Below are 17,022 nucleotides of genomic sequence, written 5' to 3'. Positions count from 1 at the left end.
TTACACTAGTAGCACATCAAATCATATCTAAACACCAGTACACAAGAAGTTTATTATATCAAAGTAAATGTAACCCACATGTCTAATTCAACTCCATTACCAGTAGTTCATTCTATCAATTTGTGATGCTTATATGACATATATTGTCTAAAATGATGCAAGCATAAAAGTTCAATGCAGTACTACAAGCCTCCTGCTCTGGTTGAACTCATTCTGTCAATTTGTGATTCTTATATAACATATAGTCTTTAAGGAAGCAACCAAGAAAACTTTAGTACAGTCCCATAAGCCTCTTTCTTTAGTTGACATTCCATTCATTTACATTCCAAGGAAAAATTGTAAAGTTATAACTAAAATTGTAAGTTGGTTTGGATGGCCTAAGACCCGACATATCAAATCATCAAAGGTAATTACTAAAAGTTAGGTTATAAAGTCCCAAAGCCATTGGCATTGCTCCATTATGAAAATTATTGGTCTTAGTGAAACCGCATATTTATGATAACAAAGAAAGTGTAGATACAATATGATCTTTGGATGATAAGCCTTCACTTAAAGGCTAAAGGGTCAACACAACCTTAGCCTCAGATATCTCTAAATAGAATGGACACAATAAGCTTTAGAACATGACATTCACTAAAATCGTACTTTGAAACCAATTTCAAAGTATTCTCAGTTATTAACTTGCATATCTACAAGCATATAGTGCAAGAGGGTAAGTATAAACAGATCAGGCCACAGCAGAAAAGGTCTAAAGCTGATGCAGCTTCTCCTGGTTACAAAGCCTCTCTTCACTTTGTCTATTGTATGATAAGTGCATCTAGACAAGCTAGAAAATTGATCAATTGGAAGTCTAATAGTTCTGCTGGCGCATCCTGGTACCCCAAGATGATGCTTGACGCGCATCTCTAACATTAGCTCTCTTCTTTAAATTGTAGAGCTGGTCTTCCCATCTTGATCTCCATTCTTCTTTTGCAAGTTCCTTCCAGAGGACAAGTAAAATAGTCAAAACAAAATAGCAAGCATTGTATGTGTCAGCAACACATTTACCATGCTAAAGAAACCCCTGGTTAGCACATTATACAAGTCATGGATCACAACACAATACCAAATGACACCCACATCATGACATGCATAAAAAAGAGGTGAATGAAGCTTTTCCGTCATTGTTTATAATACAAACCTAACATAAGATAGTTCCAGATTTTGAGATCCAAAGATACACAAATTCAACATCAAACTAAGCCTCACCAAACAAATATTTCAAATGCAATCCAGCATACCATTACATTTCCTCGAAGAGCTATTTAATCCTAATCCACATCTGAAACCATTAACAACTCACAACCAGTGCAACATAAATGTCTGCCAAATCATGGAAATACATTTAAACAAAGAAAACTACTATGCTAGGCATACTAAGCAACCTGGAGTGCTTTGATTTTTGTTCACCTTAAAACTGTTAGCAGTTTGACAAAGTGTATTCAAAACAATAGAATGAAGATGTTTGGACAATACAAATTGTGTCTATTTCCATACAGATCAAGCTCTATGAAATTGACACAAGCAGTCACAAATGCTTTGCTAAACAGAATGTAGTCTTCACCAATTAAAAGCCAATGTAGCTTAAGACAAAGCTACATCATCTTAGATGCATAACTTACAATTCTCACATCCTCATCTTCTTTTATTTTTGGCTATGCTAAGCCTAGCCCTAGGCTAGCCCATTTATTGGATGGAAGAAGACTGATCAACCCACAATGGGATGCTTATCACCAAGATACAAGTGCGCAACTTGGCCGAGCCTGGATGTCCCTTCGGAAGTTTAATTCCCCCAAAGTGGCCTCCATCCTCAAGCGATCCCCATGAGGTTTGAACTTGTGACTTGTTGGGAACTAAATCTCATGCAAACTAACTGATCTACACCTCATGGGTTCTCACATCGTCATCTTGAATGCATAACCTATGATTCTCATAAATAATTAGAGAACTTAAGTTTCATAACATCATTGGGAGAGGGTAAAAGACCCCTTATCCATTCCACATAAATAATAAAATAGAGCGTTCATCCATTCCATATAGACAATAACAGTCTATTGAAAGGTGGGAAAAGAACTTGCATCTACTTTATTTTAAATCCCAACAGTAATCAATCCATCAAGACCCATTTTGGTTCAAATAGGTGAACCATTTCTAAACTTGCATGATAATAGAAGGAACTGTTATTTGCGGTAGCATCGGATGTGCTCCAGCCATGAAAATTGGTGGAGAGGCTGAAACACATGAGATCTCCAAGACCGAGAATTGGTTTGGGGAAATTCCACCCGGTTAGAAAGATATTAAAATAATTAATAGTTTTAATGGAGTTCCTAAGTCTAAACTTAGGAAAATTAAAATATTAATGGGTATTAATATAAAATTGCGTGAGAATGTTCTAAAAGACATGGATCAAGCCCAATCTAATCTTAACCATTGATTAGAGATTTAATCTCGGCCGTTGAAAACTCGACATAAAAAGTATAAGAGGAGGCTTGAGGGTCAGTTGGAGATATACCAAGATTTATTAGTCAGTTTGATTTTCTGGAGCAAGGTTTGCTGAGAAAATTCGAACAAGTAATCTGAGTTGCAGCGAGGGGCAATGAGTGCATAGCAGAGAGGCAGAGATGGTGCCAGAGGACCAGGACAAAAGAAAAGGAGGCTACACAGAGACAGCAGTAGCCATGCAGAGGGCCAGAGTGACTGCACAGAAGCTCACAGGGCCTGCATGGATAACGCAGAGGGCCAGAGAGCCAGTGCAGAGTAGCAGAAGGCTGACACAGGGGGCTTCTGAGTGACGCAGAGGCCAGGAGGGCTGACTCAGAGCTTCTGAGAAGCGTCAAAGAGATTTTCGTGGAGCAGACTTGCTGAATATCTGCTTCCGAATAGAGGTATGGTTGCCAGATTGATTTCTCTGTTGAGTGAGCCAGTTTGGCACCCTAGTTGTACTCAAGAAGCGCTGCTTAGTAATAAAACCCTCAGAACTGCTGCACCAGTTTTCCCAAGTTGGGTTTTTCCGGGGAAGATTGTCCAAAAATAATGGTGTCACTTGTGTGTTTGTCTATTCTTTCTGTTGATGATTTTTAGATGGTTGAGACTGCATTTGTGTTTATTTTCAGTATTTATATGGTTAAATAACTTGTTAAAAATTTAAACAAGTAGGTGAAATAAAGCAGATAGTGCGGGAAGAATTTCTAACAGGTTAGACTTAGAAATTTCAATAGAGACATTTTCAGGCCCTTGTGCACAAAAACACATTGTTCAAAGTTTTTTTTTATGAACGAAAATTCAGGTTGCAACAACAGATGAGCTAATTTTAAACAACTGGCCTCCCTGATTTTCGTAGACCCGTCATTTTGATCGTTGTTACAATGAGATCTTATCTAACATGAGAATACATCAATTGAACAATAAGGTCACGAATGCTACAATTAGCCCTTCATGCAAGAGTTAAAGCATCGACCAAAGATCTCATGATCTGGGTAGAGAGACGGAAAGGTTATTCATTTAGTGCTCGTTGCATGAAGAAGAGCATTTGATGTGTGGGACCAATACTCTATCACAAGCCTTCCAAATAACGATCCTTCCCTTTCCATTAGCTTCAATGGATGATCACACTCCACCATCTCACCTGCATGAAGTCAAATCAAAAGCATTCAAATTAGGTAGAAATGAATAGACTCACTTTCACTACTGTCCATTTCCTCAACTGCAACAAATTCAGTTGAAACCAATCCATGCATACAGCACAGAGATAAGATACAATTACAGGGCCTTACCATCACTGATGGAAACCACCATGTCACTGTCCATAACAGTCGGCATCCTGTGTGCAACGGTAATTACAGTGCAATCTGCAAATTCCTTTCTAATTATTTGCTGGAGAATGGCATATGTAGCATTGTCTATTGATGTTGTTGCTTCGTCTAGAACAAGGATTCAACTTTTCCTTAGCAATGCACGTCCGAAACAAAATAATTGTCTTTGTCCTACACTCCAATTCTCTCCATCGTCCCCCACTGCATTTTATTGATCTTTTAGTGCCACGAAAAACTTGCAAATCTAACAGCCAAATTCTTGGCCTCATGTCAAAGAATTCCATGACATTTAAAAATATATATTTAATACAAAATTTACCTGGTGCATCTAGGCCATCCACCTTCCCTCTTACAATGTCTCCAAGTTGACACTCGTTCAGAACCTTAATAAAGAAAGAAAATAAATTCAAAGCATTATTTACTATTGTCATTCCACATATGATAAATTCAATGAGATGTTATGTTGAATAGCATTTACATACTTCCCAAATTGTCAAATCTGAGTGCTCAGATAATGGATCCAAGTTGAAGTGAACAGTTCCTCGAAAAAGAGTTGGTTCTTGAGGAATAATCCCAAGGCGCGACCGCAAATCATGAAGCCCAATAGAGGTAGTATCCAAACCATCTATAAGGATTCTACCCCCTGCAGGTTCCACTAATCGAAAAATAGCACTAATGAGAGTGGTCTTCCCACTTCCTGTTCGCCCAACAATGCCAATCTTTTGCCCTCCCTCAAATGTACATGTAATGCCCCGTAAAACAAGGGGGCTGTTGGCTCTATATCTAATCTGCACACATATCAAAATATATTCGACTGCAAACATCATAAACCATTCAAGTTTTAGTTAAAAAAATAAAAGTTAACACATTCATCTTGTTGGAATGCACAACTCAGGTCCCTTCAAGTCTTGCAATTCCACCTTCCCATGCGAGGGCCAACTATCTAGTGGTCTGTAATCTTCTATAACAGTTGGCGCCTCACTAGGAATGTGCATGTATTGTTTGATGCGTTCTACAGAAACAATGTAGTTTGCAAGTGTATATTGGATGTGAATACTGGAAACCAATGACATGTTCAATGACAGACCATATGATAGTAGCATCCCAAAAAAACCTGCACCAGTTCAAATGTTAGGCATCATCATCGTATACATAAAAGCATCCAGTAACAGCAGATATCTCCCACAGATGACCCTTAGTTTCATCATTCATACCAGGATTGAAGCTGCCCTTTGGGAGTAGAACCATAGCAAGAGTAGAGGAGCAAAGAACGGTTGCACTTAACATCTCTAGACGCTGAATCAACCATTCATTTGCCGAGAAACTGTAGAAAAAGGAGGTTCAAATTTTTATCAATAAGGTCTAAGTTCTTCTTTAAGAACTGATCCTCAACGTTGAAAGCCCTAATGGTCATTGTTCCTGCTATGGACTCACCAAAATGATTTGCAATAGGTGATTTTGTTGTACCATTCAGTCTCATCAGTTCTTTAGCAGAGGAAAAATAGTATTTCTAATTAAATTGAACAAACAAAAAATCAATTATAGCTTCTCTCACAATATACATAGTGAAGTACAGAGTATTCTCAAGAAACTTGCGTGAAGTGGCGTTTTACCTGGAGTTGAAAGGTCAAATAAATCATTAGAATGGCTACAAACAAAACTTGCCATGTTACAACAGCCACAACTCCAAGATTGCTATCAAAATTCATGGTAGACGACATGGCAAAGACAAAAGAGAAAGGAATGTCTACATCGAGAATGCTGAAATCTGAAGAAACCTGAAAAAGGAGGTGGGGAAGATAAATGTCAGTAGTTTACTACCCTGATGTACATCAAATTTCACTTTTTGTTTTAAGGAGCGAAAAGAAAAGAAGGAAGCCCATGGTGATTAAATAAAATACTTACTCTGCTCAGAACTCTTCCCAATGGAGTTGCATCAAAAAATGCCATTGGTGCTCGGAATAAAGAACTCAGAAGCTCAGAAAAGAAGGACTTTGATGCCTCAAGCCCCAAAATAACACAAAGCAATGACCGAAGGAATAAGAACAATATAGATGTGAACCCAATGGCTGAGTACACTGTTATTAAACTTAATACACTGACTTGAAGACTTTGCACCTTTGCAGCCATCCAAATATTTCCTGAAATCTGCCCAATCAAAAATATAAGATGACATAGACCAGCACAAGAACAATATAAGACACCTTTATTCTGTTTCAAATTGTCAATATATGGCTTCAAACAAGTGTCCCCAACTTCCTTCTCTTCCCTTTTAACTAGCTCATCCCCCTTGGGAGCTCTATTTGAAATCAGTAGTTCTTTCTGTGATTTGCTCCTTTGAATTTCTCTCTCGTCATTAATCGGTTCATCTTTTGTGGATGGCATCGTGGCTGCTGATTCATTGGAACCAACAATATTCTTGTGTACATTCACAAGCTCCCTAAATACCTCACTCGAGACCAACAGTTCCTAATACTTCCCAGTTTGATGAATCTCCCCATCTACCATCAACTAGAAAAGAGAGAAACTTTAGTGTAGAAATTCAAAGAAAAATTGCCAAAGCTATGAGCATTAGATATGTTAAAATTACAAGAGTTATAATTGTGTGCAATATGTTAAAAAACTTCGTCAAAATGTTGTATACAAGCAAACAAACAGCTTCCACATGGCTAGGACAACTATTTACTAACCAGAATAGCATCAAATGCCGAGAGAAAATCAACTTGGTGTGTTACAAGGATTACTGTCTTGTTTGACAGTGCTCCCATTATGTATTCCTACACATCAAAATCCATGATTAATAGGATCTGCGGAAGCTAAAGAAAATGAAAATCATTGCTGTATAAAGGTGCAACAAGAAAATTAGTAACAACTACATAATAACTTTAAAAACCTTTATATTAGAAGGAAATCGCCATATTAACCTTAAGCAGGCTAGTAGCTGTATGAGCATCAATAGCACTGAAAGGATCATCCAATAGATAAATATCAGAATCTTGATATAAGGCATGAGCAAGCTGTATCCGCTGTTTCTGGCCACCGCTGAGATTGACACCTCTTTCTCCTATTTCAGTCTGATCACCGAAGGGAAGATTCTGGAGGTCTTTATCCATCGAAGACTTGAGGATAACTTCCTGATATTTCTGCTTGTCCATGGGACGCCCAAATAATATGTTGTTTCGTACTGTTCCAGTTTGAATCCATGCAGTCTGAGAAACATATGCAAGGGTGCCACAGACTTCCAACTGCAGAGGCAGGGTTGAGAACAATAAGAAAGAGAATCAATCAATTTAAATGGTTGACAATGTTAAGGCAAGGAGGTAAATAATTCATACTCACACTGCCCCTTAACTTTGGTACTTCTCCAAGTATTGCAGCTAAAAGAGTTGATTTTCCAGATCCAACTTCTCCACAAATTGCCAATTTTTGGCCATGTTTAACCTCCATATTTATGTTTCTCAATGCGGGCTTTGATGAACTGGAATCCTAACTTAGTGTTGTAGATCTGATAAGAAGAGAGTGGTCAGAGTTCTGAAGAAATACACGCTCAACCACCCGATCCTGTAATTCAGTAGCCTCAAGAAATTTGATGATACGACTTAATGAGACCTTTGCTTGAATGATAACAACAATTACATCAGGCATTAGTCGAATTGGTTCTTGAACAAGGCGCGAAGTGGCTACGAACGTGAAAACGTTGCTTGGAGTAAGAGTTTATGTTTCTCAATGCGGACATCCAGGTATTATTATTATTATTATTATTATTATTATAACTTATAGAATAAAATAAAATAAAAAAGATTTATATTTAAAAAAAAAAAATTATTATTATTATTATTATAATATAGTTATTAATGGTTTGTGTAATTGGTAGAAATGAAGCGTTGTTGTTGTTATTATTATTATTGTTAATTAATATTAAGTAATTAAAATATATTAAATAATTTAAAATTAAATAAAATATTATACAGTAACTTAATATTATTTTAATATATAATATAATATTAATATAATAATCATAAATATTTAAGAATATGATGTTTATTATTTATATAGTTATTAATAATTATAAATACTTGGTCTTTAAAAAATATACAATAGTTATTAATGTGGTTGATATCTGCCTATCCAGATATATCAACCACATTGATAAATGTAGTTGTATATATTTCATATACGGACTTATTGACTTATATCAATCACATTGGTAATATAGTTGTGCTAATTATACTCCCTCTCTAAATATTTCTTTCAAGTTCTAATAAAATGAGCATGATTTTTATGTTTTTTATTCCCTGTCCTTATGTTTGCTAAAATTCCTTTTAGTGGAAGAGTGTGTTTCTGTTGTTAGAGCAACAAGGGCTCAGAAGTGATAATCGTGCCATATAATGTTGGCTCTAGAGTGCATCGATAACCGATCAAGTGGAAATCACACTCGAGTGTTGTGGATATACACCCTATGAATTTTGAGCGACGGTCTCTACTAAGTAGAATTAAGTTATGGCGTTGAGTTCATCAATCCCGGAGGATTCCATAAAGAGGAAGAGCACCTCTGTATCAAAAAAGGAAATTAAGGAGAATGTTTTTGTGAGATCTTCGATGATGCATATGTATGCCTAGAGGGTTGTTGGAGAAGTGCTCATCGTAGAAATTGAATGAAGCAACATACCCGCATGAAGGAAAAGGAATGCAAGCAGAAGTGTTGGGTTTTCTTCTAAGACTCGGGATGGGCTCTATTATTTAGGAAATACTGAGTCAGACGCAGTGAAATTGCTCAGGCCTAAATTCAAGGTCAAGCCCTGCTATAAAGCGTGAAAACATTCTAACACCAACCTTAAGTGGGCCATAGTCAGTCATTCAGCTTAGAATGCAAGTCGAGGCTCATGAAAAACAACGTGGAGGAAAAAATCCTGAGCCCGACCTTCGTGGGACTAGCCGTCCGGTCGGGCATAGTGGTAGTCGACATATATGGAGTGGAAAGAAAAAGGTCCAATCTGGAATATCTGCTTTTGGTCATAGTTGAAGACTCAGAACCCACATCAGCATCCGTTGCGTCAGAAAAAAATGGGGGTCTGATTTTAGTTGGAGAACAGAAAAAGGATCCTTGGTAGTTCAGTAGGCCACCGCAGGGGCCTGCGTCATTTGTTGCATTGGAGAGTAACAACACTTTTGAAATTGAAGGAGAATGAGATTGAAGCACCAATCTGACCAATAGAAGATTAAGGAGGACCGTGGTTGTACGAGATGCTACAGAAGCAGAGAGTGATATCTTGATGAAAAGGAAAATGAGTGAGTGGATATTGCAGTTTGATAATTTTGTAAAGAAATGATTGAGAAGGAAAGGTGAGATACAAGAATGAAGTGAATTTATACAAAGGTTAGTAGATACCCAAAAGAGATAGGAGATAGGAAAAGCAAGTTACCTAAGAGGAGGAACACAATACAAGATTCTTAAAGGGAATGAGCCAGGGAGCATAAGATAAGAAGACTACTTGCAAGAGGAAGTGGAACAAATGAAGAAATGCCCAGCAAGGAGCAAAGCTGGGATGAGAAAAAGAGACCCCATCCAAGTGAAGAGCTAGAAGAGATATTGAGAAAAATCATTGGCAGAAAACTGGTCATTGAGTTGTTTAATTTTGGCGAGCTAATAATTGTACATGGCCATAGATGTGGATGGAATAACTACAACCAACAAGAGTTGTAAAAGATTAGCAGAACTCCTAGACGTAGTTTCAAGAACCCTTGCATCAAGAGAGGTTACTAAAGAAGAAAACCCAATTACAGTTGGAGAGTGAAGAGGGCAAAGGAGGCCCTCACAAGAAGATAATCTTAGGAGTTCTCAAGATGTGAACAAGGTGAAGAAAAAGTGAGAGAGGGGAAAGGAGTGTTCAAGTGGTTCTAGAGAAGTGGACCAAGGGAATAACAATAGCCTAGGATGAGGAGAAGCATGTGAGATGATCAATTAACAAGAAATGGAGAATACTTGCTACAAGGGATTGTATGTAGCTCACAAGAAAGGAAGAAAGTAGACAGCTATTGATGGCCATCATCAGGGTTTAAAGAGAATACATAATAGAGGAAAAGAGGATTCTAAGAGAAATGACATGAATAGGGAATTAAGTCAAGAGTATTTTGATAAGGAGATGGTTGAGCTGAAGGAAAGGTTCAATTTAGTGAAGGTGCTGCTATAAAGAGAAGGCTAGAGGGAGAGATGGAATGAGAGGAGGAGGTTCAAATCACCTATAAAAAAAAAGAGTTTTAAGAGGAAATTCCATGAAGCTAGAAAGCTTGGAAGGAATATGAAGCATCTATTTATTGTGAAACTGAGGGAAGGGGAACTGAGAATAGTTGAGTTTAAGACAAATGCAATTTATTATTTTGAAACAAAGCAAGTCATAATCCTTAGAGGAGAGGATGATTCTAAAGAGAGATTGTATGAGAGTCTCATGGACTATATGCCATGTCCGATGCAAAAAAGGAAGCCACAAAAAGAGGATATTGGTGAGACACTAATGGAATGTCTCAGGGAAACTAAAGAAGGTCTCATGGAAGGTGAACAAAAAGATATGGTTGTAGAAATACTAGAAGAGGCTAGATGGCCTTTTCTGTTTAAATTTGGTAAGTTTTATGCGAATGGAAACAAAATGCCTAAACAAAATTTCCACTAGAGAGGAGAAGGGACAATGACTGCCTCTCAAACTAAGCCCAAGCAAAGGAGTGCTACAAATAGTTTCTAGAGACTACTATAATGTCAAATGAGAACAATGATGCTGAGGAAAAGCAATGGTCCTCCAAAGATATTATACAAGGGAGTGAAGGTGATGATGAAGAGAAGAGACTAGCATAACATATCATGAACTATGGGAAATGTCTAGAACAACGAGTGGTGCTAAGGGCATCAACAAAGGCTCAAGGCCCTCATGTTTTTTAAAGTAATTTTTTTTTCTCATGTGTAGGCCATGAAGGCCATGAGGGAAGGAATTCATTACAAATTGTCATAAAAGAAGGGTAGAATATAGAGTTCCCTTTAATAGACTAAGGCAACAATTAAATCCAGGAGGAACATCTTTTCAATTCTATGAGATAGATACTCGCCAAACTTTGAGTGAAGTGATCATGGAGCTTGATGAAGAAATGGAGTTGTTGGAAGAAATGCATTCAGAATTTCATGGAAGAGAATGTTGATGCAGGATGAAAATGAAACTTTATTCCAAATTAGTTTTGCTAATTTGTACGAGGAATTTAATTCTCTAAGAGGGAGGATAGTTGATTTGAAGGTCTCCCTATCACATGCTAAGCCGGAGTTAGAAGAAAATGTAACTGGAAAATGTGGACCACAAGAGTTGAATAAAGGGTTTACATCTCTCTCGCAAAAGGAAGATCATGAATGGACACTGAATCTAGGAGAGAATTCATATCAACATGGAGTTTGGGTGTAGAGATATAAATTGAGGGCAGAGAGCCCTACATTTTTAAATCTAACAAGTTGGACGTCGATGTTGATTCCAATAATAATGAGGGAGAACATCGAAACACAATTGTCACGATATCAATCTATCGTAAAGGAAGATGAGACAACATTGTCTCATGAAACTCACCCGAAGGAGGAGATGTTGAAGAGGACAAAAGAGGATCCTAGAAGGCCTCATGTTTTAAAAACTAATATACTTGTGGATGTAAATTTCACAATACCCAAGGTTCAGTCGAATTTCCAGAAGGACAAAGAGAAGGAAAAATTAACCCAAAGAGACATAAATTGGCTTATTAACGACAAAGGAAACTATGGAGTATTGAGCTGGTTGGAGGACACTGTGACCAATATATTCACAAGAAAACTATTGATTTGTCTTGGTGCAAGTAAACAACTTGATGAAGGTGAGTTTGTAGTTCATGTAAGCTACATGGAAGAAGCAACCAGACAATGGTACCTAACCATTGTGAAGATTTTCGAAAAATAATATGATGGAAGGACTCTTGGGATTTTAAAAATAAGGTAGGGAATGTTGCCAAGAGAACTAGGAGAGGAGAAGAGTAATGACACTAGTTTTTCTTAGGAAAATTTATTGCATTTCCAACAAAGGAATATAGGGTAGAAAATGGTAATAGAAAGTTTCTAGCAGTTTGGAATTCCACATTCTATTTACTCTTATGAGGATGCAGAAGAATGGAAGCCATATGATGAATTGGAGGTTGAAACCTTGAAGACATTGGTGGCGATGATTGATACCAACTTTATGGATAGTAAGGAAGAAGCAACATGTACCAACAAGCATGTAGAGTGGACATGGAGTTTGAGGAAATCATGATATTGATAAAGGAGATACTTGGGAAATAATACAATGATGAGAAAATATTAATTAACTTCAACACTTGGTTGATTATAGAATACTGCAGCAACATGTTAAAGGTGAAATAGTTTCAAAACAAAGCCTAGGATAATGGAAGGAGAATGAAAAACAATAGTAAGTTGACTGCACAAAATTGTCTTAACAAGGCAAAGGGAGTATTTCAAGCTCACGTGTGGGATCGTGGTATATCGAAGCTAGAATTGGAACAACGCGACAATGATCTATATAGAAAACAACAACACTTTATTTGGGATCCAGGGGGACTCATCATATTGAGGACATTGACTTGGAGGTCAATTTTTTTTTCTCCTGAGGAGTATGATGCAGGAGGGTAAACCCTAGGCATCAAATTTGTTTAACACCCAAATGGGTCTTCTAAATTCCGAAAGGTGTTTTATTTCCCTCACTTGTATTTTTCTATAAATTTGGAATTAAGAAGGTTGTAGTAAGGAAAGTGTCGAATTCTAGAAAGAGTTTGGAATAATTCACTATTAGGATATTTACGATGAGTTGGTATTTTACCCAAGTGGGCTTATATGAATAAAATAAGTATCTAGCTGAGCTGGGAGTTAATTTTAGAACATTGGGATAGGTGTGACATGTTAATTTTCTCTTGGGATATTTTCCTTGTCTTATTCTATAGAGAAAATTAGGAATGGGGCTCTCATGTGAAGGCAGGAGTAAGGCAGAGATCAGAACATGAGAGGAGAGCTCGAAAAGCAAGCTGTTATACTCCCTCTATAAATATTTCTTTCAAGTTTTAATAGAATGGGCATGGTTTTTTATGTGGTTTATTCCTTCTCTTAATGCTTTCCAAAATTCCTATCAGTGAAAGAGTGTGTTTTTGCTTTTAGAGGAATAAGTGCTCATAGGTGATAATGGTTCCATAAAATGTTGGCTCGAGAGCGCATTGATGATTAATCAAGTAGAAAGCTCACTCAAGTGTTTTGGATATACACCCTATGGATATTGAACCACTCTCTCTACTAAATAGAATTAATTTATTGTGTTGAGTTCATCAATCCTGGAGGATTGCATAAAGAAGAAGAACACCTCTATATCAGAAAAGGAAATCAAACAGAATACTTTTGTGAGAAATTTGATGCTGCACAAGTCTGTATGGCTAGAGGATTGTAGGAGAAGCACTCATCATAGAAATTGCATGAGGCTAGATACTACGCGAAGGAAAAGGAACACCAGCAAAAGTGTTGGGTTTTTTGCAAGAACTCAAGATGGACTCTATTAGTTGTGAAATACCGAGTCAGACCCAGTGAAGTTGGTCAGGTGGAAAGTCAAGGTCAGGCCCTTGTCTAAAATGTGAAAAAGATCTGGCCCTAACCTCAGGTGGGCCATAGTTTGTTATTCGGCTTAGAAGGAAACCTGAGGCACATGAAGAACAGTGTCGAGAAAAAAATTCCAAAGCTTAACCCTAGGGGCATTTTTAAGTCGATTCCAGATTTCCTGAATATTCGGGAATCAGATGGATATGGGCGCAATATGTTTTCTAACCGCAACCATGTCCATCCATTCGGAGAATCTGCAATCGACTTAAGCTCAGGATAACCGTAGTGGTACCAACCAATCGGGCATAGAAGTAATGAGCTTATGAGGATTGAATATGAAGAAAACGTGTCAAAGCCAACTTTCGACCTTTTGTTTATAGGAAAAGAAATTGTTAACCTGGAACATAGTTGACTATATTTTCGGAACGAGAAGGATAAGTCTCTAGTAAGAAAAGGAATGCTAGGTTTTGGTCAAAGTTCGAAGGCTCATGAACTGCGTCACCATCTGTTACATTAGAAAAAATAGGCGGTTCGACCTTTTTTGGAGAACGGAAAAAGGATCTTAGGTAGTTGAGTAGGCCACCGAACGAGCCTGCGTTAGATCAGCGTAATGGTTACGATCTTTAGATCTTAAACTGAGGTCAATGTAGGTGAAGTCTATAAAATACCAGTGCACATTTTTGGCTTCCCGGAGAACTAGATTTCTACTTCGGTTTGCTAGTTGTCTTTTATTCAGCTTGTGGCATGAAGCTGAACAAGATGACCATTATTTTTGAGTTTAATTAATTTTGATATATAAGTCGTTTGTTATTTTAAATAGCCATTTTAACTATTTTACTATTTTATGCTTTTTGTCAAAATTGGGTGATAATAATTTTTATTTTTTTCAATAAAATTTGGTTGATAATTTTTTTTGGGTTGAAATGTATGATTTTGTTTTAATTTAAAATGTGTTTATAGGAATATTTGAATTATATTTATTTCATAAATAAAATTTATAATGAAATAAATATTTATTAAATTTGATAAAAAATTATTAAAAATATATAAAAATGTAGAAAACTTAAATTAATGTTAAATTTGATGAGTATTTATACTTTTCCAATTATTTGGAATTTTTAAGATAGGTAGTTGATTAAATTATTTATATATATATATATATATATATATATACACTCCACTTTAAAATCTAAATAAATAACTGTTTTGACTCTTAAAATTAGAAAGTTAGCTTTTTAGTCTAGGAAATATTTACTATAATAAAAAATGCAATATAAAAGTTTTATTTTTTTAACACAAAAGTTTTATTTTCCTATTAAATGGTAGGGAAAATCATTTTTGTATAAAATAAGTATTTTTAATAGCAATTATTCCATAATTAATGGTAGAGAATTTGATTTTTTCCATAACCAATTATTGTTGTGATAATATAGAAGAGATGTTGTAATGTGTTACTATATTATGTAAAATAAAATAAAATAATAAAAATAATAATTTAGCATTGGCAATTATTGGGCTATAGGTTTTAACAACCAATGTTTTTCCCCCATCGTATGTATCCATTTTGTTTGTTAGGGTGAAGACTATTAAAAGGATTGAGGAATCCATTACTGAATGCAAGAGCACTAGCTTGTACCAAGTTAGATCTACATTTCATGGAAAAGTATAAATTCGAGTGACCATATGATCATTCAATTGAAGTGCAATCTATTTATAAATATCAATCTAGTCAATTACAACACACCCACTTCATGCAAAATATGCCTCTTGTAATCTTTTCAACTAGTTTAGATTTTCAGCAAGATAGTATTGCTTTTCCAAAGATTCATTTATTTTGATTTAAATTGATATTAATGACTTCTATTTAATGTATGTAAATTGTTCATCACTATGAAGCTGTGAAGTTGTTCAATGGGAAATTTGTAGCCAAAGGAGTGAAGAGGTATAAGGAGGAGCACTATAAATTGTACTTGTGAGTTTTAATTTGAATTTATTTATTTCTAAACTCATGTTTATTCTTAAATTTTTAATGGTTACATAAGACTTGAAAGTATGCTTTAAAATAATAGTAAATAATATAATAATATAAATATGATTATTCAATAATCATAAATAAATCATAATTTAATTCATTTTTTATTATTATTTAATTAATCAAGATAATTAACCTCTCATATTAAAGTTTGGGCTTATACAATGAATCTGAGCCTTGGATTATACAACGAATCTACCTTGTCCTTTGTGTCTAATAACTTACTCTGAAAATATTCTACCCAAAATTAATTCCATTGAAGGTTGTGATCCTCTGATCACTGAAGTGTTGTCCAACAATTGATCTTGTTATCATCGATCACTAAATAATCATTTCATTATAGAATCCATCTTTTGAGGCTCTTGGTTCTTGGTCCCTCTGCCCATGTCCTTGTCAGATATCCACATCAAAACAACCAATTTTTTTTCGCATGTATATCGATGGTTGAGATTAAATTTGAACGTTTCGTGCTACATGAAAGCACTCATGCAACTTGCTTTCATTAAAGGTTGCATATGCAATTTTTATTCCTAACTGGTGAGGATAAGAATTATGAATTAAAAGTTGCTTATTTTAACTTGGGTCCACCCTTTTATGACTTCTAGGGTTCCCATGCACCTACACCCTCACCCCGTTCTCATACCTAACCATTACATATATTGTCTTATTGCTTAAATTAATTCGCATCTAAGTGGTTCTTAACGTTGCCCGCCAAAGTCATTTAATGTTTAACAAACGTGGCATGATACCTTGGTTATAGCCAGATGTGATCTTAACATTTTTCCAGTTGGGTTGGGGTACTTATCCTTCCCATTTGCATGGCGTTGTACGCCCCACTACTCCTCTTCCACATGGTGTAGTTTAGGTGATGTGTGGAGTACATATGTGGTGCTCACCCAACCTTACTATGGTGTTGATCGATGGCCATGACCGCTCGAATGAGGATCAATAGTGGAACTCTACCTCATTACCCTAATCTCATACCAAAACCTTAGTTTTCCCAATTTGTTTCTTCTACCACCATTCTCTAAGGGGAGGTTTTTGCAGGGATTTTGTTCTAACCTTAAGGGAGCCGAACTACCCCCTTCTACTCATTAGGATCCACTTGATACGTCTCTGCACCTCACATTTTGCATGTAAACTCCCTTCATAACCCTGTTCACCCATCGACTGGTTTCCTCTTTGGCTTTCCTGCTCAGGAAATGGTTTAAACTTCAAATCCCTTGTACCATTTTCATAATATTCCCATGGCTACAACTACCCCATGTATTGTGACACTTCTCTAGAATGATTTATCCTATGATGACATTCACTTATTCATGGCGCACATTTACAAGTAAGGTGTTTCTTTTCAAGGTTTTGTCTTTCTTGCTGGTTATATCTAATTTATAGGCAAATTTCCTTTGACTTATCGTTCGTTTTACTTGGTTGCAGAGATGTGGGTCTCGTGATACCCTTAATATATGGGGTTTTGTTTCATGGTGTTTCCTGCATAGGGCTTGGCCTTG

The 17,022-nt window shown here is 36.2% G+C and overlaps 1 pseudogene; it reads right to left on the bottom strand.

The window, feature by feature from the left end:
- Positions 1-3,536: 3,536 nt before the first annotated feature.
- LOC149207770 (ABC transporter C family member 10-like) lies at positions 3,537-16,442 on the bottom strand (annotated as a pseudogene).
- Positions 16,443-17,022: the final 580 nt, after the last annotated feature.

The sequence above is a fragment of the Pinus tabuliformis genome, chromosome 1_2 (genome assembly GCF_031772625.1).
Source record: "Pinus tabuliformis cultivar Carrire ecotype Pingquan chromosome 1_2, CPIR1, whole genome shotgun sequence".
NCBI lineage: Eukaryota > Viridiplantae > Streptophyta > Pinopsida > Pinales > Pinaceae > Pinus > Pinus tabuliformis.
The sequence above is the reverse complement of the archived record's forward strand: the minus strand, read 5'-3'. Positions and strand labels throughout refer to the sequence as shown.